Genomic DNA, 24,753 nt, shown 5'->3' on the forward strand with positions numbered 1-24,753 from the left:
ACTCTATGATTACCGTACATGTAGACTAGTCTATGATTACCATAAATGGAGGCTAGTCTATGATTACCATAAATGGAGGCTAGTCTATGATTACCATAAATGGAGGCGAGTCTATGATTACTCTAAATATAGACTAGTCTATGATTACCATAAATGGAGGCTAGTCTATGATTACCATAAATGGAGGCTAGTCTATGATTACTGTAAATATAGGCAAGTCTAGAATTACCTGAGGGGGGATGCTAAACTGACATATGGATTTGTTTTGAGATGGTCATACTATGGATCATGTAGTTATTTCTATTAGAATTTAAGGTATGAAAAAAATAATACAAATAAATAATTTAATAAAAAAATGATTTTGGCCTTTACTTGTATAGCCCATAGACAGTCACTGATTAACACATTGAGAAATGGCAAAAAGCACAGTAAAATAATGAATAATTAGAAACAAGGTTTTGAAGTGTCTGTCCTAAATCTATGAGATTTAAAAATAACTCAATAAATAATGATATGCTTTTAACACATATATTTAACACCTTTTTTTGGATAGGCACAAAACTACCTTCATACTTCCATGAGTTTAAAAAAAACTGGTACTGGTTACCTTCAGAAGAGTCCCATGAGACACAGAGACACAGAGAACGTGGTCGTGGTCATTATTGTTTTAAGTCAAACTGCTCGGACGCTACAGATGTCTTAATCATGGTCTGACAAACATTTCTCTAGCTCTGACACCTTTCACCACAGATGGTTTAATCATGGTCTGACAAACATTTCTCTAGCTCTGACACCTTTCACCACAGATGGTTTAATCATGGTCTGACAAACATTTCTCTAGCTCTGACACCTTTCACCACAGATGGTTTAATCATGGTCTGACAAACATTTCTCTAGCTCTGACAGCTTTCACCACAGATGGTTTAATCATGGTCTGACAAACATTTCTCTAGCTCTGACACCTTTCACCACAGATGGTTTAATCATGGTCTGACAAACATTTCTCTAGCTCTGACACCTTTCACCACAGATGCAGAAGTGCAACACTGGTGGATTGAGACGCATCCAATGCAAAAACCCTGATATCTCTAGCTTAAACTGAAGGATTTCATGGGGAATGTTTTGTTATGTAACTTAAATTGACACACCTGTGCGTCAATCGACTCTAGGGGGTTAGCTGAAGAGAGGTTGCTAACTGCACAATTAGCATTATGTATAGAAACTCCATGGAAAATACAACACTATCGCTACAAGGTCATTAAACATTGCGACATAACTAACTCAATCGATCTGTTACAGCTTTGTAATAAGATAAGATCACTCACAAATCTATTGCTGAAGAAACCGACTGCACAAGAATATAATGAAATGCTCCAGTATATACTGAATCCTCTCACTCAAAGACATGTATTTTGTGAAGAGGATGCGAAGGTACTGAATACTTAGCATATTTTGTATATAATCTTCATGGTACACGATAGCTGTGTGAAAAAACACAGCAACACAAGTACCTCCTATCCAACTGATTACATCCCACCTAATAAGAGGTGCTCACACAAATCAAATGTAATTGTATTTATTTTTTATTTAACATTTATTCTTAACTAGGCAAGTCAGTTAAGAACAACTTCTTATTTATACAAATGCAGCATGATCCATCTAAAGAAATGTAATATAGTGTGGTAATGCAGTGTAATATGGTGCGGCAATATGGTGTGGTAATGTAGTGTAGCATGATGTGGTAATGTAGTGTAATATGATGTGGTAATGTAGTGTAATATGATGTGGTAATGTAGTCTAACTTGGTATAGCCTTCTACAGTACTGTACTCTGGCTCTGTGCACACTCCCACGATCTGGCTTCCATTACACATACACGCACCCACGCACCCACGCACATACAGTGGGTTATACAGTGGTATTATTGGATTGAAGCATGACGACCCCAGACCGAGCCCCAGCACCCACTTTCACTTATCAGCTAGCTGGCAGATAGGAATTTGCATACTGGCTGTCTTGTGTGTGTCTATGTGTGTGTATGTATGTGTGTGTGTGTGTGTGTGTGTGTGTGTGTGTGTGTGTGTGTGTGTGTGTGTGTGGTGACTGTCATAAGGAATAAGAACAGAGGCAAAGTTTCACAATGGAACTCAAACCCATTCTCCATGTCTGTCTGCCTCCATGAAGACACACCTATTAGACTTTGTAAACAGCCACGTGATCGTTGAATGTTAAACTCCAAAAGACCGTACTAGCTACAGTAGTTGGGGACAGGGAGAGAGATAACTATGACGCCATGTTTGCATGAATCGATGCAGGAGGTGAGTGTTCTGGAGGAGAACAGGAGGTGAGAGTTCTAGATGAGAACAGGAGGTGAGCGTTCTAGAGGAGAACAGGAGGTGAGAGTTCTAGAGGAGAACAGGAGGTGAGAATTCTAAAGGAGGACAGGAGGTGAGAGTTCTAGATGAGAAAAGGAGTTGAGTGTTCTAGAGGAAAACAGAAAGTGAGCGTTCTAGAGGAGAACAGGAGGTGGGAGTACTAGAGGAGAACAGGAGGTGAGAGTTCTGGAGAAGAACAGGAGGTGGGAGTACTAGAGGAGAACAGGAGGTGAGAGTTCTGGAGGAGAACAGGAGGTGAGTGTTCTAGAGGAGAACAGGAGGTATGAGTTCAGGAGGAGAACAGGAGGTGAGAGTTCTAGATGAGAACAGGAGGTGAGACTTCTTGAGGAGAACAGGAGGTGAGCGTTCTGGAGAAGAACAGGAGGTGGGAGTACTAGAGGAGAACAGGAGGTGAGAGTTCTGGAGGAGAATAGGAGGTGAGATTTCTGGAGAGAACAGGAGGTGAGGGTTCTAGAGGAGAACAGGAGGTGAGAGTTCCGGAGGAGAACAGGAGGTGAGAGTTCTAGATGAGAACAGGAGTTGAGAGTTCTTGAGGAGAACAGGAGGTGAGCGTTGTGGAGAAGAACAGGAGGTGGGAGTACTAGAGGAGAACAGGATGTGAGAGTTCTGGAGGAGAACAGGAGGTGAGGGTTCTGGAGGAGAACAGGAGGTGAGTTTTCTGGAGGAGAACAGGGGTTGAGAGTTCTGGAGGAGAACAGGAGGTGAGCGTTCTGGACGAGAACATGTAGTGAGAGTTCTAGAGGAGAACAGGAGGTGAGAGTTCTGGAGAAGAACAGGAGGTGGGAGTACTAGAGGAGAACAGGAGGTGAGAGTTCTGGAGAAGAACAGGAGGTGGGAGTACTAGAGGAGAACAAGAGGTGAAAGTTCTGGAGGAGAACAGGAGGTGAGAGTTCTAGAGGAGAACAGGTGGTGAGTGTTCTTGAGGAGAACAGGAGGTGAGATTTCTGGAGAAGAACAGGAGGTGGGAGTACTAGAGGAGAACAGGAGGTGAGAGTTCCGGAGGAGAACAGGAGGTGAGAGTTCTAGATGAGAACAGGAGGTGAGAGTTCTTGAGGAGAACAGGAGGTGAGCGTTGTGGAGAAGAACAGGAGGTGGGAGTACTAGAGGAGAACAGGATGTGAGAGTTCTAGAGGAGAACAGGTGGTGAGTGTTCTTGAGGAGAACAGGAGGTGAGCGTTGTGGAGAAGAACAGGAGGTGGGAGTACTAGAGGAGAACAGGATGTGAGAGTTCTGGAGGAGAACAGGAGGTGAGGGTTCTGGAGGAGAACAGGAGTTGAGAGTTCTAGAGGAGAACAGGAGGTGAGGGTTCTAGAGGAGAACAGGAGGTGAGTGTTCTGGAGGAGATCAGGTGAGAGTTCTGGAGAAGAACAGGAGGTGAGTGTTCTGGAGGAGATCAGGTGAGAGTTCTGGAGGAGAACAGGAGGTGAGTGTTCTAGAGGAGAACAGGAGGTGAGAGTTCTAGATGACAACAGGAGGTGAGCGTTTTAGAGGAGAAGAGGAGGTGAGATTTCTGGAGGAGAACAGGAGGTGAGAGTTCTAGAAGAGAACAGGAGGTGTGAGTTCTGGATGAGAACAGGAGGTGAGAGTTCTAGATGAGAACAGGAGGTGAGACTTCTTGAGGAGAACAGGAGGTGAGCGTTCTGGAGAAGAACAGGAGGTGGGAGTACTAGAGGAGAACAGGAGGTGAGAGTTCTGGAGGAGAATAAGAGGTGAGATTTCTGGAGGAGAACAGGAGGTGAGGGTTCTAGAGGAGAACAGGAGTTGAGAGTTCTAGAGGAGAACAGGAGGTGAGTGTTCTGGAGGAGAACAGGAGGTGAGTTTTCTGGAGGAGAACAGGAGTTGAGAGTTCTGGAGGAGAACAGGAGGTGAGAATTCTAGAGGAGAACAGGAGGTGAGCGTTCTGGAGGAGAACATGTAGTGAGAGTTCTAGATGAGAACAGGAGGTGAGAGTTTCTAGATTTGAACAGGAGATGAGAGTTCTAGAGGAGAACAGGAGGTGAGAGGTCTGGAGAAGAACAGGAGGTGGGAGTACGAGAGGAGAACAGGAGGTGAGAGTTCTGGAGAAGAACAGGAGGTGGGAGTACTAGAGGAGAACAGGAGGTGAAAGTTCTGGAGGAGAACAGGAGGTGAGAGTTCTAGATGAGAACAGGAGGTGAGAGTTTCTAGATTTGAACAGGAGATGAGAGTTCTAGAGGAGAACAGGAGGTGGGAGTACTAGATGAGAACAGGAGGTGAGAGTTCTGGAGGAGAACAGGAGGTGAGAGTTCTAGATGAGAACAGGAGGTGAGACTTCTTGAGGAGAACAGGAGGTGAGCGTTCTGGAGAAGAACAGGAGGTGGGAGTATTAGAGGAGAACAGGAGGTGAGAGTTCTGGAGGAGAATAGGTGGTGAGATTTCTGGAGGAGAACAGGAGGTGAGGGTTCTAGAGGAGAACAGGAGTTGAGAGTTCTAGAGGAGAACAGGAGGTGAGTGTTCTTGAGGAGAACAGGAGGTGAGTTTTCTGGAGGAGAACAGGAGGTGAGAGATCTAGAGGAGAACAAGAGGTGAGCGTTCTGGAGGATAACATGTAGTGAGAGTTCTAGAGTTGAACAGGAGGTGAGTGTTTCTAGATTTGAACAGGAGATGAGAGTTCTAGAGGAGAACAGGAGGTGAGAGTTCTGGAGAAGAACAGGAGGTGGGAGTACTAGAGGAGAACAGGAGGTAAGAGTTCTGGAGAAGAACAGGAGGTGGGAGTACTAGAGGAGAACAGGAGGTGAAAGTTCTGGAGGAGAACAGGAAGTGAGAGTTCTAGATGAGAACAGGAGGTGAGAGTTTCTAGATTTGAACAGGAGGTGAGAGTTCTAGAGGAGAACAGGAGGTGAGTGTTCTTGAGGAGAACAGGAGGTGAGTGTTCTGGAGGAGAACAGGAGGTGAGAGTTCTGGAGGAGAACAGGAGGTGAGAGTTCTAGAGGAGAACAGGAGGTTGAGTTCAGGAGGAGAACAGGAGGTGAGCGTTTTAGAGGAGAAGAGGAGGTGAGATTTCTGGAGGAGAACAGAAGGTGAGAGTTCTAGAAGAGAACAGGAGGTGAGAGTTCTGGATGAGAACAATAGGTGAGAGTTCTAGATGAGAACAGGAGAGGAGAGTTCAAGAGGAGTACAGGAGGTGAGAGTTTTACAGGAGAACAGGAGTTGAGTGTTCTGGAGGAGAACAGGAGGTGAGAGTTCTAGAGGAGAACAGGAGGTGGGAGTACTAGAGGAGAACAGGAGGTGAGAGTTCTGGAGGATAACAGGAGGTGAGATTTCTGGAGGAGAACAGGAGGTGAGGGTTGTAGGGGAGAACAGGAGTTGAGCATTCTAGAGGAGAAGAGGAGGTGAGAGTTCTTGAGGAGAACAGGAGGTAAGAGTTCTGGAGAAGAACAGGAGGTAAGAGTTCTGGAGAAGAACAGGAGGTGGGAGTACTAGAGGAGAACAGGAGGTGAGAGTTCTGGAGGAGAACAGGAGGTGAGATTTCTGGAGGAGAACAGGAGTTGGGAGTTCTAGAGGAGAACAGGAGTTGAGAGTTCTAGAGGAGAACAGGAGGTGAGGGTTCTAGAGGAGAACAGGAGGTGAGTGTTCTGGAGGAGATCAGGTGAGAGTTCTGGAGAAGAACAGGAGGTGAGTGTTCTGGAGGAGATCAGGTGAGAGTTCTGGAGGAGACCAGGAGGTGAGTGTTCTAGAGGAGAACAGGAGGTGAGAGTTCTAGATGACAACAGGAGGTGAGCGTTTTAGAGGAGAACAGGAGGTGAGATTTCTGGAGGAGAACAGGAGGTGAGAGTTCTAGAAGAGAAAAGGAGGTGAGAGTTCTGGATGAGAACAGGAGGTGAGTGTTCTGGATGAGAACAGGAGGTGAGAGTTCTAGAGGAGAACAGGAGGTGAGAGTTCTAGAGGAGGACAGGATGTATGAGTACTAGAGGAGAACAGGAGGTGAGAGTTCTGGAGGATAACAGGAGGTGAGATTTCTGGAGGAGAACAGGAGGTGAGGGTTGTAGGGGAGAACAGGAGTTGAGCATTCTAGAGGAGAAGAGGAGGTGAGAGTTCTAGAAGAGAACAGGAGGTAAGAGTTCTGGAGAAGAACAGGAGGTGGGAGTTCTAGAGGAGAACAGGAGGTGAGTTTTCTGGAGGAGAACAGGAGGTGAGAGATCTAGAGGAGAACAAGAGGTGAGCGTTCTGGAGGATAACATGTAGTGAGAGTTCTAGAGTTGAACAGGAGGTGAGTGTTTCTAGATTTGAACAGGAGATGAGAGTTCTAGAGGAGAACAGGAGGTGAGAGTTCTGGAGAAGAACAGGAGGTGGGAGTACTAGAGGAGAACAGGAGGTGAGAGTTCTGGAGAAGAACAGGAGGTGGGAGTACTAGAGGAGAACAGGAGGTGAAAGTTCTGGAGGAGAACAGGAGGTGAGAGTTCTAGATGAGAACAGGAGGTGAGAGTTTCTAGATTTGAACAGGAGGTGAGAGTTCTAGAGGAGAACAGGAGGTGAGTGTTCTTGAGGAGAACAGGAGGTGAGTGTTCTGGAGGAGAACAGGAGGTGAGAGTTCTGGAGGAGAACAGGAGGTGAGAGTTCTAGAGGAGAACAGGAGGTGAGCGTTTTAGAGGAGAAGAGGAGGTGAGATTTCTGGAGGAGAACAGGAGGTGAGAGTTCTAGAAGAGAACAGGAGGTGAGAGTTCTGGATGAGAACAATAGGTGAGAGTTCTAGATGAGAACAGGAGAGGAGAGTTCAAGAGGAGAACAGGAGGTGAGAGTTTTACAGGAGAACAGGAGTTGAGTGTTCTGGAGGAGAACAGGAGGTGAGAGTTCTAGAGGAGAACAGGAGGTGGGAGTACTAGAGGAGAACAGGAGGTGAGAGTTCTGGAGGATAACAGGAGGTGAGATTTCTGGAGGAGAACAGGAGGTGAGGGTTGTAGGGGAGAACAGGAGTTGAGCATTCTAGAGGAGAAGAGGAGGTGAGAGTTCTAGAAGAGAACAGGAGGTAAGAGTTCTGGAGAAGAACAGGAGGTGGGAGTACTAGAGGAGAACAGGAGGTGAGAGTTCTGGAGGAGAACAGGAGGTATGAGTTCAGGAGGAGAACAGGAGGTGAGAGTTCTAGATGACAACAGGAGGTGAGCGTTTTAGAGGAGTAGAGGAGGTGAGATTTCTGGAGGAGAACAGGAGGTGAGAGTTCTAGAGGAGAACAGGAGGTGAGTGTTCTGAGGAGAACAGGAGGTGAGTGTTCTGGAGGAGAACAGGAGGTGAGAGTTCTGGAGGAGAACAGGAGGTGAGAGTTCTAGAGGAGAACAGGAGGTTGAGTTCAGGAGAACAGGAGGTGAGCGTTTAGAGGAGAAGAGGAGGTGAGATTTCTGGAGGAGAACAGGAGGTGAGAGTTCTAGAAGAGAACAGGAGGTGAGAGTTCTGGATGAGAACAACAGGTGAGAGTTCTAGATGAGAACAGGAGAGGAGAGTTCAAGAGGAGTACAGGAGGTGAGAGTTTTACAGGAGAACAGGAGTTGAGTGTTCTGGAGGAGAACAGGAGGTGAGAGTTCTAGAGGAGAACAGGAGGTGGAGTTCTAGAGGAGAACAGGAGGTGAGAGTTCTGGAGGAGAACAGGAGGTGAGATTTCTGGAGGAGAACAGGAGGTGAGGGTTGTGGAGGGAGAACAGGAGTTGAGCATTCTAGAGGAGAACAGGAGGTGAGAGTTCTTGAGGAGAACAGGAGGTAAGAGTTCTGAGAAGAGAACAGGAGGTGAGAGTTCTGGAGAAGAACAGGAGGTGAGAGTTCTAGAGGAGAACAGGAGGTTGAGTTCAGGAGGAGAACAGGAGGTGAGCGTTTTAGAGGAGAAGAGGAGGTGAGATTTCTGGAGGAGAACAGGAGGTGAGAGTTCTAGAAGAGAACAGGAGGTGAGAGTTCTGGATGAGAACAATAGGTGAGAGTTCTAGATGAGAACAGGAGAGGAGAGTTCAAGAGGAGTACAGGAGGTGAGAGTTTTACAGGAGAACAGGAGTTGAGTGTTCTGGAGGAGAACAGGAGGTGAGAGTTCTAGAGGAGAACAGGAGGTGGGAGTACTAGAGGAGAACAGGAGGTGAGAGTTCTGGAGGATAACAGGAGGTGAGATTTCTGGAGGAGAACAGGAGGTGAGGGTTGTAGGGGAGAACAGGAGTTGAGCATTCTAGAGGAGAAGAGGAGGTGAGAGTTCTTGAGGAGAACAGGAGGTAAGAGTTCTGGAGAAGAACAGGAGGTAAGAGTTCTGGAGAAGAACAGGAGGTGGGAGTACTAGAGGAGAACAGGAGGTGAGAGTTCTGGAGGAGAACAGGAGGTGAGATTTCTGGAGGAGAACAGGAGTTGAGAGTTCTAGAGGAGAACAGGAGTTGAGAGTTCTAGAGGAGAACAGGAGGTGAGGGTTCTAGAGGAGAACAGGAGGTGAGTGTTCTGGAGGAGATCAGGTGAGAGTTCTGGAGAAGAACAGGAGGTGAGTGTTCTGGAGGAGATCAGGTGAGAGTTCTGGAGGAGACCAGGAGGTGAGTGTTCTAGAGGAGAACAGGAGGTGAGAGTTCTAGATGACAACAGGAGGTGAGCGTTTTAGAGGAGAAGAGGAGGTGAGATTTCTGGAGGAGAACAGGAGGTGAGAGTTCTAGAAGAGAACAGGAGGTGAGAGTTCTGGATGAGAACAGGAGGTGAGAGTTCTAGATGAGAACAGGAGGTGAGACTTCTTGAGGAGAACAGGAGGTGAGCGTTCTGGAGAAGAACAGGAGGTGGGAGTACTAGAGGAGAACAGGAGGTGAGAGTTCTGGAGGAGAATAGGAGGTGAGATTTCTGGAGGAGAACAGGAGGTGAGGGTTCTAGAGGAGAACAGGAGTTGAGAGTTCTAGAGGAGAACAGGAGGTGAGTGTTCTGGAGGAGAACAGGAGGTGAGTTTTCTGGAGGAGAACAGGAGTTGAGAGTTCTGGAGGAGAACAGGAGGTGAGAGTTCTAGAGGAGAACAGGAGGTGAGCGTTCTGGAGGAGAACATGTAGTGAGAGTTCTAGATGAGAACAGGAGGTGAGAGTTTCTAGATTTGAACAGGAGATGAGAGTTCTAGAGGAGAACAGGAGGTGAGAGGTCTGGAGAAGAACAGGAGGTGAAAGTTCTGGAGGAGAACAGGAGGTGAGAGTTCTAGATGAGAACAGGAGGTGAGAGTTCTAGAGGAGAACAGGAGGTGAGAGTTCTGGAGGAGAACAGGAGGTGAGAGTTCTAGATGAGAACAGGAGGTGAAAGTTTCTAGATTTGAACAGGAGATGAGAGTTCTAGATGAGAACAGGAGGTGAGAGTTCTGGAGGAGAACAGGAGGTGAGAGTTCTAGATGAGAACAGGAGGTGAGACTTCTTGAGGAGAACAGGAGGTGAGCGTTCTGGAGAAGAACAGGAGGTGGGAGTATTAGAGGAGAACAGGAGGTGAGAGTTCTGGAGGAGAATAGGTGGTGAGATTTCTGGAGGAGAACAGGAGGTGAGGGTTCTAGAGGAGAACAGGAGAGAGTTCTAGAGGAGAACAGGAGGTGAGCGTTCTGGAGGATAACATGTAGTGAGAGTTCTAGAGTTGAACAGGAGGTGAGAGTTTCTAGATTTGAACAGGAGATGAGAGTTCTAGAGGAGAACAGGAGGTGAGAGTTCTGGAGAAGAACAGGAGGTGGGAGTACTAGAGGAGAACAGGAGGTGAGAGTTCTGGAGAAGAACAGGAGGTGGGAGTACTAGAGGAGAACAGGAGGTGAGAGTTCTGGAGGAGAACAGGAGGTGAGATTTCTGGAGGAGAACAGGAGTTGAGAGTTCTAGAGGAGAACAGGAGTTGAGAGTTCTAGAGGAGAACAGGAGGTGAGTGTTCTTGAGGAGAACAGGAGGTGAGTGTTCTGGAGGAGAACAGGAGGTGAGAGTTCTGGAGGAGAACAGGAGGTGAGAGTTCTAGAGGAGAACAGGATGTTGAGTTCAGGAGGAGAACAGGAGGTGAGCGTTTAGAGGAGAAGAGGAGGTGAGATTTCTGGAGGAGAACAGGAGGTGAGAGTTCTAGAAGAGAACAGGAGGTGAGAGTTCTGGATGAGAACAATAGGTGAGAGTTCTAGATGAGAACAGGAGGTGAGAGTTTCTAGATTTGAACAGGAGATGAGAGTTCTAGAGGAGAACAGGAGGTGAGATTTCTGGAGGAGAACAGGAGGTGAGAGTTCTAGAAGAGAACAGGAGGTGAGAGTTCTGGATGAGAACAATAGGTGAGAGTTCTAGATGAGAACAGGAGAGGAGAGTTCAAGAGGAGTACAGGAGGTGAGAGTTTTACAGGAGAACAGGAGTTGAGTGTTCTGGAGGAGAACAGGAGGTGAGAGTTCTAGAGGAGAACAGGAGGTGGGAGTACTAGAGGAGAACAGGAGGTGAGAGTTCTGGAGGATAACAGGAGGTGAGATTTCTGGAGGAGAACAGGAGGTGAGGGTTGTAGGGGAGAACAGGAGTTGAGCATTCTAGAGGAGAAGAGGAGGTGAGAGTTCTTGAGGAGAACAGGAGGTAAGAGTTCTGGAGAAGAACAGGAGGTAAGAGTTCTGGAGAAGAACAGGAGGTGGGAGTACTAGAGGAGAACAGGAGGTGAGAGTTCTGGAGGAGAACAGGAGGTGAGATTTCTGGAGGAGAACAGGAGGTGAGGGTTCTAGAGGAGAACAGGAGGTGAGTGCTCTTGAGGAGAACAGGAGGTGAGTGTTCTGGAGGAGAACAGGAGTTGAGAGTTCTGGAGGAGAACAGGAGGTGAGAGTTCAGGAGCAGAACAGGAGGGGAGATTTCTGGAGGAGAACAGGAGGTAAGAGTTCTGGAGAAGAACAGGAGGTGGGAGTACTAGAGGAGAACAGACAGTGAGCGTTCTAGAGGAGAAAAGAAGGTATGAGTTCATGAGGAGAACAGGAGGTGAGAGTTCTGGAGGAGAACAGGAGGTGAGAGTTCTAGAGGAGAACAGGAGGTGAGTGTTCTGGAGGAGAACAGGAGGTGAGTTTTCTGGAGGAGAACAGGAGTTGAGAGTTCTGGAGGAGAACAGGAGAACAGAGGAGAACAGGAGGTGAGCGTTCTGGAGGAGAACATGGAGTGAGAGTTCTAGATGAGAACAGAGTTTCTAGATTTGAACAGGAGATGAGAGTTCTAGAGGAGAACAGGAGGTGAGAGGTCTGGAGAAGAACAGGAGGTGGGAGTTCTGAGAGGAGAACAGGAGGTGAGAGTTCTGGAGAAGAACAGGAGGTGGGAGTACTAGAGGAGAACAGGAGGTGAAAGTTCTGGAGGAGAACAGGAGGTGAGAGTTCTAGATGAGAACAGGAGGTGAGAGTTTCTAGATTTGAACAGGAGATGAGAGTTCTAGAGGAGAACAGGAGGTGGGAGTACTAGATGAGAACAGGAGGTGAGAGTTCTGGAGGAGAACAGGAGGTGAGAGTTCTGGAGGAGAACAGGAGGTGAGCGTTCTGGAGGAGAACATGTAGTGAGAGTTCTAGATGAGAACAGGAGGTGAGAGTTTCTAGATTTGAACAGGAGATGAGAGTTCTAGAGGAGAACAGGAGGTGAGAGGTCTGGAGAAGAACAGGAGGTGGGAGGAGAGGAGAACAGGAGGTGAGAGTTCTGGAGAAGAACAGGAGGTGGGAGTACTAGAGGAGAACAGGAGGTGAAAGTTCTGGAGGAGAACAGGAGGTGAGAGTTCTAGATGAGAACAGGAGGTGAGAGTTTCTAGATTTGAACAGGAGATGAGAGTTCTAGAGGAGAACAGGAGGTGGGAGTACTAGATGAGAACAGGAGGTGAGAGTTCTGGAGGAGAACAGGAGGTGAGAGTTCTAGATGAGAACAGGAGGTGAGACTTCTTGAGGAGAACAGGAGGTGAGCGTTCTGGAGAAGAACAGGAGGTGGGAGTATTAGAGGAGAACAGGAGGTGAGAGTTCTGGAGGAGAATAGGAGTTGAGATTTCTGGAGGAGAACAGGAGGTGAGGGTTCTAGAGGAGAACAGGAGTTGAGAGTTCTAGAGGAGAACAGGAGGTGAGTGTTCTTGAGGAGAACAGGAGGTGAGTTTTCTGGAGGAGAACAGGAGGTGAGAGATCTAGAGGAGAACAAGAGGTGAGCGTTCTGGAGGATAACATGTAGTGAGAGTTCTAGAGTTGAACAGGAGGTGAGTGTTTCTAGATTTGAACAGGAGATGAGATTTCTGGAGGAGAACAGGAGTTGAGAGTTCTAGAGGAGAACAGGAGTTGAGAGTTCTAGAGGAGAACAGGAGGTGAGGGTTCTAGAGGAGAACAGGAGGTGAGTGTTCTGGAGGAGATCAGGTGAGAGTTCTGGAGAAGAACAGGAGGTGAGAGTTCTAGATGAGAACAGGAGGTGAGAGTTTCTAGATTTGAACAGGAGGTGAGAGTTCTAGAGGAGAACAGGAGGTGAGTGTTCTTGAGGAGAACAGGAGGTGAGTGTTCTGGAGGAGAACAGGAGGTGAGAGTTCTGGAGGAGAACAGGAGGTGAGAGTTCTAGAGGAGAACAGGAGGTTGAGTTCAGGAGGAGAACAGGAGGTGAGCGTTTTAGAGGAGAAGAGGAGGTGAGATTTCTGGAGGAGAACAGGAGGTGAGAGTTCTAGAAGAGAACAGGAGGTGAGAGTTCTGGATGAGAACAATAGGTGAGAGTTCTAGATGAGAACAGGAGAGGAGAGTTCAAGAGGAGTACAGGAGGTGAGAGTTTTACAGGAGAACAGGAGTTGAGTGTTCTGGAGGAGAACAGGAGGTGAGAGTTCTAGAGGAGAACAGGAGGTGGGAGTACTAGAGGAGAACAGGAGGTGAGAGTTCTGGAGGATAACAGGAGGTGAGATTTCTGGAGGAGAACAGGAGGTGAGGGTTGTAGGGGAGAACAGGAGTTGAGCATTCTAGAGGAGAAGAGGAGGTGAGAGTTCTTGAGGAGAACAGGAGGTAAGAGTTCTGGAGAAGAACAGGAGGTAAGAGTTCTGGAGAAGAACAGGAGGTGGGAGTACTAGAGGAGAACAGGATGTGAGAGTTCTGGAGGAGAACAGGAGGTGAGATTTCTGGAGGAGAACAGGAGGTGAGGGTTCTAGAGGAGAACAGGAGGTGAGTGTTCTGGAGGAGAACAGGAGTTGAGAGTTCTGGAGGAGAACAGGAGGTGAGAGTTCAGGAGCAGAACAGGAGGTGAGATTTCTGGAGGAGAACAGGAGGTGAGAGTTCTAGAGGAGAACAGGATGTATGAGTTCAGGAGGAGAACAGGAGGTGAGCGTTCTAGAGGAGAAGAGGAGGTGAGAGTTCTTGAGGAGAACAGGGGGTAAGATTTCTGGAGAAGAACAGGAGGTGGGAGTACTAGAGGAGAACAGGAGGTGAGAGTTCTGGAGGAGAACAGGAGGTGAGCATTCTAGAGGAGAACAGGAGGTATGAGTTCAGGAGGAGAAGAGGAGGTGAGAGTTCTAGATGAGAACAGGAGGTGAGTGTTCTAGAGGAGAAGAGGAGGTGAGAGTTCTTGAGGAGAACAGGAGGTAAGAGTTCTGGAGAAGAACAGGAGTTGGGAGTACTAGAGGAGAACAGGAGGTGAGAGTTCTGGAGGAGAACAGGAGGTGAGATTTCTGGAGGAGAACAGGAGGTGAGGGTTCTAGGGGAAAACAGGAGTTGAGAGTTCTAGAGGAGAACAGGAGGTGAGTGTTCTTGAGGAGAACAGGAGGTGAGTGTTCTGGAGGAGAACAGGAGGTGAGAGTTCTAGAGGAGAACAGGAGGTATGAGTTCAGGAGGAGAACAGGAGGTGAGAGTTCTAGATGACAACAGGAGAGGGTTCTAGAGGAGAAGAGGAGGTGAGATTTCTGGAGGAGAACAGGAGGCGAGCGTTCTAGAGGAGAACAGGAGGTGAGAGTTCTAGAGGAGAAAAGGAGGTGAGCGTTCTAGAGGAGAACAGGAGGTATGAGTTCAGGAGGAGAAGAGGAGGTGAGAGTTCAGATGAGAACAGGAGGTGAGTGTTCTAGAGGAGAAGAGGAGGTGAGAGTTCTGAGGAGAACAGGAGGTAAGAGTTCTGGAGAAGAACAGGAGTTGGGAGTACTAGAGGAGAACAGGAGGTGAGAGTTCTGGAGGAGAACAGGAGGTGAGATTTCTGGAGGAGAACAGGAGGTGAGGGTTCTAGGGGAAAACAGGAGGTGAGAGTTCTAGAGGAGAACAGGAGGTGAGTGTTCTTGAGGAGAACAGGAGGTGAGTGTTCTGGAGGAGAACAGGAGGTGAGAGTTCTAGAGGAGAACAGGAGCTATGAGTTCAGGAGGAGAACAGGAGGTGAGAGTTCTAGATGACAACAGGAGGTGAGGGTTCTAGAGGAGAAGAGGAGGTGAGATTTCTGGAGGAGAACAGGAGGCGAGCGTTCTAGAAGAGAACAGGAGGTGAGAGTTCTGGATGATTACAGGAGGTGAGCGTTCTAGAGGAGAACAGGAGGTATGAGTTCAGGAGGAGAACAGGAGGTGAGAGTTCTAGATGAGAACAGGAGGTGAGCGTTCTAGAGGAGAAGAGGAGGTGAGAGTTCTTGAGGAGAACAGGAGGTACGATTTCTGGAGAAGAACAGGAAGTGGGAGTACTAGAGGAGAACAGGAGGTGAGAAATCTAGATTAGAACAGGAGGTGAGAGTTCTAGAGGAAAACAGGAGGTGAGAGTGCTAGAGGAGAACAGGAGGTAAGATTTCTGGAGAAGAACAGGAGGTGGGAGTACTAGAGGAGAACAGGAGGTGAGAGTTCTGGAGGAGAACAAGAGGTGAGATTTCTGGAGGAGAACAGGAGGTGAGGGTTCTAGGGGAGAACAGGAGTTGAGAGTTCTAGAGGAGAACAGGAGGTGAGTGTTCTTGAGGAGAACAGGAGTTGAGTGTTCTGGAGGAGAACAGGAGGTGAGAGTTCTAGAGGAGAACAGGAGGTGGGAGTACTAGAGGAGAACAGGAGGTGAGAGTTCTGGAGGAGAATAGGAGGTGAGGGTTGTAGGGGAGAACAGGAGTTGAGAGTTCTAGAGGAGAACAGGAGGTGAGAGTTCTAGAGGAAAACAGGAGGTGAGAGTGCTAGAGGAGAACAGGAGGTGAGAGTTCTAGAGGAGAAAAGGAGGTGAGCGTTCTAGAGGAGAACAGGAGGTTGAGTTCAGGAGGAGAACAGGAGGTGAGCGTTTTAGAGGAGAAGAGGAGGTGAGATTTCTGGAGGAGAACAGGAGGTGAGAGTTCTAGAAGAGAACAGGAGGTGAGAGTTCTGGATGAGAACAATAGGTGAGAGTTCTAGATGAGAACAGGAGAGGAGAGTTCAAGAGGAGAACAGGAGGTATGAGTTCAGGAGGAGAACAGGAGGTGAGAGTTCTAGATGAGAACAGGAGGTGAGCGTTCTAGAGGAGAAGAGGAGGTGAGAGTTCTTGAGGAGAACAGGAGGTAAGAGTTCTGGAGAAGAACAGGAGGTGGGAGTACTAGAGGAGAACAGACAGTGAGCGTTCTAGAGGAGAAAAGATGGTATGAGTTCATGAGGAGAACAGGAGGTGAGAGTTCTAGAGGAGAACAGGAGGTATGAGTTCAGGAGGAGAACAGGAGGTGAGAGTTCTAGATGAGAACAGGAGGTGAGCGTTCTAGAGGAGAACAGGAGGTGAGAGTTCTTGAGGAGAACAGGGGGTAAGATTTCTGGTGAAGAACAGGAGGTGGGAGTACTAGAGGAGAACAGGAGGTGAGAGTTCTGGAGGAGAACAGGAGGTGAGATTTCTGGAGGAGAACAGGAGGTGAGGGTTCTAGGGGAGAACAGGAGTTGAGAGTTCTAGAGGAGAACAGGAGGTGAGTGTTCTTGAGGAGAACAGGAGTTGAGTGTTCTGGAGGAGAACAGGAGGTGAGAGTTCTAGAGGAGAACAGGTGGTGTGAGTACTAGAGGAGAACAGGAGGTGAGAGTTCTGGAGGAGAACAGGAGGTGAGATTTCTGGAGGAGAACAGGAGGTGAGGGTTCTAGGGGAGAACAGGAGTTGAGAGTTCTAGAGGAGAACAGGAGGTGAGTGTTCTTGAGGAGAACAGGAGGTGAGTATTCTGGAGGAGAACAGGAGGTGAGAGTTCTAGAGGAGAACAGGAGGTATGAGTTCAGGAGGAGAACAGGAGGTGAGAGTTCTAGATGACAACAGGAGGTGAGCGTTTTAGAGGAGTAGAGGAGGTGAGATTTCTGGAGGAGAACAGGAGGTGAGAGTTCTAGAAGAGAACAGGAGGTGAGAGTTCTGGATGAGAACAGGAGGTGAGAGTTCTAGATGAGAACAGGAGAGGAGAGTTCTAGAGGGAACAGGAGGTGAGAGTTCTAGAGGAGAACAGGAGGTGAGAGTTCTAGAGGAGAACAGGCGGTGAGCGTTCTAGAGGAGAAAAGAAGGTATGAGTTCAGGAGGAGAACAGGAGGTGAGAGTTCTAGAGGAGAACAGGAGGTGAGTGTTCTTGAGGAGAACAGGAGGTGAGATTTCTGGAGGAGAACAGGAGGCGAGCGTTCTAGAAGAGAACAGGAGGTGAGAGTTCTGGATGATTACAGGAGGTGAGCGTTCTAGAGGAGAACAGGAGGTATGAGTTCAGGAGGAGAACAGGAGGTGAGAGTTCTAGATGAGAACAGGAGGTGAGCGTTCTAGAGGAGAAGAGGAGGTGAGAGTTCTTGAGGAGAACAGGAGGTAAGATTTCTGGAGAAGAACAGGAGGTGGGAGTACTAGAGGAGAACAGACAGTGAGCGTTCTAGAGGAGAAAAGAAGGTATGAGTTCATGAGGAGAACAGGAGGTGAGAGTTCTAGAGGAGAACAGGAGGTATGAGTTCAGGAGGAGAACAGGAGGTGAGAGTTCTAGATGAGAACAGGAGGTGAGCGTTCTAGAGGAGAAGAGGAGGTGAGAGTTCTTGAGGAGAACAGGAGGTAAGATTTCTGGAGGAGAACAGGAGGTGGGAGTACTAGAGGAGAACAGGAGGTGAGAGTTCTGGAGGAGAACAGGAGGTGAGATTTCTGGAGGAGAACAGGAGGTGAGGGTTCTAGGGGAGAACAGGAGTTGAGAGTTCTAGAGGAGAACAGGAGGTGAGTGTTCTTGAGGAGAACAGGAGTTGAGTGTTCTGGAGGAGAACAGGAGGTGAGAGTTCTAGAGGAGAACAGGAGGTGGGAATACTAGAGGAGAACAGGAGGTGAGAGTTCTGGAGGAGAACAGGAGGTGAGATTTCTGGAGGAGAACAGGAGGTGAGGGTTCTAGAGGAGAACAGGAGTTGAGAGTTCTAGAGGAGAACAGGAGGTGAGTGTTCTTGAGGAGAACAGGAGGTGAGTATTCTGGAGGAGAACAGGAGGTGAGAGTTCTAGAGGAGAACAGGAGGTATGAGTTCAGGAGGAGAACAGGAGGTGAGAGTTCTAGATGACAACAGGAGGTGAGCGTTTTAGAGGAGTAGAGGAGGTGAGATTTCTGGAGGAGAACAGGAGGTGAGAGTTCTAGAAGAGAACAGGAGGTGAGAGTTCTGGATGAGAACAGGAGGTGAGAGTTCTAGATGAGAACAGGAGAGGAGAGTTCTAGAGGGAACAGGAGGTGAGAGTTCTAGAGGAGAACAGGAGGTGAGAGTTCTAGAGGAGAACAGGCGGTGAGCGTTCTAGAGAGAAAAGAAGGTATGAGTTCAGGAGGAGAACAGGAGGTGAGAGTTCTGGAGGAGAACAGGAGGTGAGAGTTCTAGAAGAGAAAAGGAGGTGAGAGTTCTGGATGAGAACAGGAGGTGAGTGTTCTGGATGAGAACAGGAGGTGAGAGTTCTAGAGGAGAACAGGAGGTGAGAGTTCTAGAGGAGGACAGGATGTATGAGTTCAGGAGGAGAACAGGAGGTGAGAGTTCTGGAGGATAACAGAAGGTGAGGGTTCTAGAGTAGAACATGAGTTGAGAGTTCTAGAGGAGAACAGGAGGTGAGTGTTCTTGAGGAGAACAGGAGTTGAGTGTTCTGGAGGAGAACAGGAGGTGAGAGTTCTAGAGGAGAACAGGAGGTGGGAATACTAGAGGAGAACAGGAGGTGAGAGTTCTGGAGGAGAACAGGAGGTGAGATTTCTGGAGGAGAACAGGAGGTGAGGGTTCTAGAGGAGAACAGGAGGTATGAGTTCAGGAGGAGAACAGGAGGTGAGAGTTCTAGATGAGAACAGGAGGTGAGCGTTCTAGAGGAGAAGAGGAGGTGAGAGTTCTTGAGGAGAACAGGAGGTAAGAGTTCTGGAGAAGAACAGGAGGTGGGAGTACAAGAGGAGAACAGGAGGTGAGAGTTCTGGAGGAGAACAGGAGGTGAGATTTCTGGAGGAGAACAGGAGGTGAGGGTTCTAGGGGAGAACAGGAGTTGAGAGTTCTAGAGGAGAACAGGAGGTGAGTGTTCTTGAGGAGAACAGGAGTTGAGTGTTCTGGAGGAGAACAGGAGGTGAGAGTTCTAGAGGAGAACAGGAGGTGGGAGTACTAGAGGAGAACAGGAGGTGAGAGTTCTGGAGGAGAACAGGAGGTGAGATTTCTGGAGGAGAACAGGAGGTGAGGGTTCTAGGGGAGAACAGGAGTTGAGAGTTCTAGAGGAGAACAGGAGGTGAGTGTTCTTGAGGAGAACAGGAGGTGAGTGTTCTGGAGGAGAACAGGAGGTGAGAGTTCTAGAGGAGAACAGGAGGTATGAGTTCAGGAGGAGAACAGGAGGTGAGAGTTCTAGATGACAACAGGAGGTGAGCGTTTTAGAGGAGTAGAGGAGGTGAGATTTCTGGAGGAGAACAGGAGGTGAGAGTTCTAGAGGAGAACAGGAGGTGAGAGTTCTAGAGGAGAACAGGAGGTGAGAGTTCTTGAGGAGAACAGGAGGTGAGTGTTCTAGAGGAGAACAGGAGGTATGAGTTCAGGAGGAGAACAGGAGGTGAGAGTTCTAGATGAGAACAGGAGGTGAGCGTTCTAGAGGAGAAGAGGAGGTGAGAGTTCTTGAGGAGAACAGGAGGTAAGAGTTCTGGAGAAGAACAGGAGGTGGGAGTTCTGGAGGAGAACAGGAGGTGAGATTTCTGGAGGAGAACAGGAGGTGAGGGTTCTAGAGGAGAACAGGAGTTGAGAGTTCTAGAAGAGAACAGGAGGTGAGTGTTCTTGAGGAGAACAGGAGGTGAGTGTTCTAGAGGAGAACAGGAGGTATGAGTTCAGGAGGAGAACAGGAGGTGAGAGTTCTAGATGACAACAGGAGGTGAGCGTTTTAGAGGAGTAGAGGAGATGAGATTTCTGGAGGAGAACAGGAGGTGAGAGTTCTAGAAGAGAACAGGAGGTGAGAGTTCTGGATGAGAACAGGAGGTGAGAGTTCTAGATGAGAACAGGAGAGGAGAGTTCTAGAGGAGAACAGGAGGTGAGAGTTCTAGAAGAGAACAGGAGGTGAGAGTTCTGGATGAGAACAGGAGGTGAGAGTTCTAGATGAGAACAGGAGAGGAGAGTTCTAGAGGGAACAGGAGGTGAGAGTTCTAGAGGAGAACAGGAGGTGAGAGTTCTAGAGGAGAACAGGCAGTGAGCGTTCTAGAGGAGAAAAGAAGGTATGAGTTCAGGAGGAGAACAGGAGGTGAGAGTTCTAGATGAGAACAGGAGGTGAGTGTTCTAGAGGAGAACAGGAGGTGAGATTTCTGGAGGAGAACAGGAGGTGAGAGTTCTAGAGGAGAACAGGATGTATGAGTTCAGGAGGAGAACAGGAGGTGAGAGTTCTAGAGGAGAACAGGAGGTGAGAGTTCTAGAGGACAACAGGAGGTGAGAGTTCTAGAGGAAAACAGGAGGTGAGCGTTCTAGAGGAGAACAGGAGGTATGAGTTCAGGAGGAGAACAGGAGGTGAGAGTGCTAGAGGAGAGCAGGAGGTGAGAGTTCTAGAGGAGAACAGGAGGTGAGCGTTCTAGAGGAGAACAGGAGGTATGAGTTCAGGAGGAGAACATGAGGTGAGAGTTCTAGATGAGAACAGGAGGTGAGCGTTCTAGAGGAGAAGAGGAGGTGAGAGTTCTTGAGGAGAACAGGAGGTAAGAGTTCTGGAGAATAACAGGAGGTGGGAGTACAAGAGGAGAACAGGAGGTGAGAGTTCTGGAGGAGAACAGGAGGTGAGGGTTCTAGGGGAGAACAGGAGTTGAGAGTTCTAGAGGAGAACAGCAGGTGAGTGTTCTTGAGGAGAACAGGAGGTGAGTGTTCTGGAGGAGAACAGGAGGTGAGAGTTCTAGAGGAGAACAGGAGGTATGAGTTCAGGAGGAGAACAGGAGGTGAGAGTTCTAGATGACAACAGGAGGTGAGCGTTTTAGAGGAGTAGAGGAGGTGAGATTTCTAGAAGAGAAAAGGTGGTGAGAGTTCTAGAAGAGAACAGGAGGTGAGAGTTCTAGAAGAGAAAAGGTGGTGAGAGTTCTGGATGAGAACAGGAGGTGAGAGTTCTAGAAGAGAAAAGGTGGTGAGAGTTCTGGATGAGAACAGGAGGTGAGAGTTCTAGAAGAGAAAAGGTGGTGAGAGTTCTGGAGGAGAACAGGAGGTGAGAGTTCTAGAAGAGAAAAGGTGGTGAGAGTTCTGGATGAGAACAGGAGGTGAGAGTTCTAGATGAGAACAGGAGAGGAGAGTTCTAGAGGGAACAGGAGGTGAGAGTTCTAGAGGAGAACAGGAGGTGAGAGTTCTAGATGAGAACAGGAGGTGAGCGTTCTAGAGGAGAACAGGAGGTGAGTGTTCTGGAGGAGAACAGGAGGTGAGAGTTCTAGAGGAGAACAGGAGGTATGAGTTCAGGAGGAGAACAGGAGGTGAGAGTTCTAGATGACAACAGGAGGTGAGCGTTTTAGAGGAGTAAAGGAGGTGAGATTTCTAGAAGAGAAAAGGTGGTGAGAGTTCTAGAAGAGAACAGGAGGTGAGAGTTCTAGAAGAGAAAAGGTGGTGAGAGTTCTGGATGAGAACAGGAGGTGAGAGTTCTAGAAGAGAAAAGGTGGTGAGAGTTCTGGATGAGAACAGGAGGTGAGAGTTCTAGAAGAGAAAAGGTGGTGAGAGTTCTGGAGGAGAACAGGAGGTGAGAGTTCTAGAAGAGAAAAGGTGGTGAGAGTTCTGGATGAGAACAGGAGGTGAGAGTTCTAGATGAGAACAGGAGAGGAGAGTTCTAGAGGGAACAGGAGGTGAGAGTTCTAGAGGAGAACAGGAGGTGAGAGTTCTAGAGGAGAATTGTAGGTGAGAGTTCTAGAGGAGAACAGGCGGTGAGCGTTCTAGAGGAGAAAAGAAGGTATGAGTTCTAGATGAGAACAGGAGGTGAGCGTTCTAGAGGAGAACAGGAGGTGAGATTTCTGGAGGAGAACAGGAGGTGAGAGTTCTAGAAGAGAAAAGGAGGTCAGAGTTCTGGATGAGAACAGGAGGTGAGTTCTATGAGAACAGGAGAAGTTCAGGAGGTGAGTGTTGAGTTCAGGAGGAGAACAGGAGGTGAGAGTTCTGGAGGATAACAGAAAGGGTTCAGGAACAGGTGAGAGTTCTGGAGAACAGGAAGTGTTCAGGAGAACAGGAGGTGAGTGTTCTGGAGGAAAACAGGAGGTGAGAGTTCTGGAGGAGAACAGGAGGTGAGCGTTCTAGAGGAGAACAGGAGGTGAGAGTTCTCGAGCAGACAAGACAATAGAGAGAGATGAGTGCATGGTAAAGAAAATATACCACTTTGGAATAAGACACTGAAATAAATTAATATTGGGGTAAATAATCAGAATTTCTGAAAAGGTTCACAGGCAGCTGATGTCATTGCATCAAGCAAATGATTTCATACCGTATTTAGTGCACTTTAAATGTGCTTCAGGAATCTCACCCTGTAATTTTATATAGAAAATATGCATTATATACTGCACTTTAAAGAGTTTAGAATTACAGTTCTTTAATCTAACAAACAGAACAAGCTGTCTTTTTCTCAGAGTCTAGTTATTCTCTACAGGGGTGGTATTCTAACACGCAGTCAGAAGCCTGACATTCCCACAAAGGAAATAATGAGTTTGAGTTTGACATTAATGTGTTCTAGAACGCAGCTCTGATTATCACCTGTTGTTCTGGTCCTATACTTCTGGCCTACAGTGTTCTGTTCTGTTCTATTCTGTTATGTTCTGTCAGGGAGGGAGCTGGTGGGTGGCACGGATATAATCACCTGCTTTCAACTTTCTTTCTTTCTTTCTTTTTTCCTTTCTTTTTAAAAATATCTTTCTCTCTCTCCTTCCTCTCCATCTCCCTCTCTCTCTCTCTCTCTCATTCTCTCTCCCTCTCCCTCTCCCTCTCTCTCTCCCTCTCTCACTCCCTATTTCAATCCCTTGCTCCTTTAATTTAAATCTATCTTTCTTGTTCTCTGATTATGGCCCTTTCACCAAATGCCCCCGGTATGGCCCGGCTCACCAGGCTCCAGTCCCAACTGGGAAATAACGATGTTTTAACAAACGGATAAGGCTGAGATCGCCCTAGGACGCCTCCGGCCATTTAATATCTCACAGAGTACAAAGAGCAGAAGTGACAAAAGGAGAGAGTGAAAGAGAGAAAGAGAGAGAGTGAAAGAAAGAGAGGGAGGGAGGGAGGGAGGGAGGGAGGGAGGGAGGGAGGGAGGGAGGGAGGGAGGGAGGGAGGGAGGGAGGGAGGGAGGGAGGGAGGGAGGGAGGGAGGGAGGGAGAAGGAGAGGGTTTGCAATATTGTTCATTTCTCTCGTTTATCTTTATACCTCTTGATCTCTGCACTCACCTCTGCTGTGTTTGGTACTGGCATCCATTTTGTAACATGTCATGCTGTATTGTGTTGGTTATGCCACAGAGATTGTATACTTCAGATTAGTTATTTTGCTGGTTATGCTCCTAAACCACAGGGGATGTTATGTATATGAACTATATACAGTGAAGGAAAAAGTAACCAAGGTCATACTTGATGAAATGTAAAGATACCTTGATAGAAAATGACTCAAGTAAAAGTCACCCAGTAAATAAGTCTAATAGTATTTGGTTTTAAATATACTTAAGTATGAAAAATATATTGAATTGCTAAAATGTACTTCAGTATCCAAAGTAATAATACTTTCAAATTATATTTTGCAATCCAGACAGCACAACATTTTATGTTTAAGGATAGCCAGGGTCACACGACAATACTCTGATGTTAATTTACAAAGCATTTGTGTTTAGTGAGTCCGCCAGATCAGAGGTTTTAGGGATAACCAGGGATGTTCTCTTGATATGTGCGTGAATGGACCATTTTCCTGTCCTGCTAAGCATTCAAAATGTAACAAGAACTTTTGGGTGTCAGGGAAAATGTGTGGAGAAAAAAGTGCATTGCTTGCTTTAGGAATGTAGCGAAGTGAAAGTAAATTACAGATAACTCCAAAAACTATTTTAGTAGCACTTTAAATTGTTTATACGTAAGTAAACTACACCACTGACTATAGGCTACAGTACATAGATTAAAGACAGAAAGGAGTAGGTAAGCATTGCTTCAAAGAGACCCTCAGGTTCTCTTGTCTCCCTACGGTCCTAGCTCTCCCTTCCTCCCCTTCTCCCTCTCCATCTAGCTCTCCCTTCCTCTCCTTCTCCTTCTCCCTCTCCATCTAGCTCTCCCTTCCTCCCCTTCTCCCTCTCGATCTAGCTCTCCCTTCCTCCCCTTCTCCCTCTCCATCTAGCTCTCCCTTCCTCTCCTTCTCCCTCTCCATCTAGCTCTCCCTTCCTCCCCTTCTCCATCTAGCTCTCCCTTCCTCCCCTTCTCCCTCTCCATCTAGCTCTCCCTTCCTCCCCTTCTCCCTCTCCATCTAGCTCTCCTTCCTCTCCTTCTCCCTCTCCATCTAGCTCTCCCTTCCTCTCCTTCTCCCTCTCCATCTAGCTCTCCCTTCCTCCCCTTCTCCCTCTCCATCTAGCTCTCCCTTCCTCTCCTTCTCCCTCTCCATCTAGCTCTCCCTTCCTCTCCTTCTCCCTCTCCATCTAGCTCTCCCTTCCTCTCCTTCTCCCTCTCCATCTAGCTCTCCCTTTCTCTCCTTCTCCCTCTCCATCTAGCTCTCCCTTCCTCACCTTCTCCCTCTCCATATCACTCTCCCTTTCTCTCTCTCTCCCCCTCTCCTTCTCTCTCTCCATATCACTCTCCCTTCCCTCTCTCTCCCCCTCTCCATATAGCTCTCCCTTCCTCTCTCTCCCCCTCCTTCTCCCTCTCCATATCGCTCTCCCTTCCCCCTCTCTCTCTCTCTCTCTCTCTCTCTCTCTCTCTCTTTCCTTTTCTCTCCCCCCCTCCTTCTCCCTCTCCATATCGCTCTCCCTTCCCCCTCTCTCTCTCTCTCTCTCTCTCTCTCTCTCTCTCTCTTTCCTTTTCTCTCTCCCCCTCTCCTTCTCCCTCTCCATATCACTCTCACTCTGTCTCTTTCTCTCATCTCTTCTCCCTCTCCTCTCTACCACACTCTCTCCTAACCAACCAGCAAACCAATAAAATGA

This window comes from Oncorhynchus tshawytscha, linkage group LG21 (assembly GCF_018296145.1).
Source record: "Oncorhynchus tshawytscha isolate Ot180627B linkage group LG21, Otsh_v2.0, whole genome shotgun sequence".
Taxonomy (NCBI): Eukaryota; Metazoa; Chordata; class Actinopteri; order Salmoniformes; family Salmonidae; genus Oncorhynchus; species Oncorhynchus tshawytscha.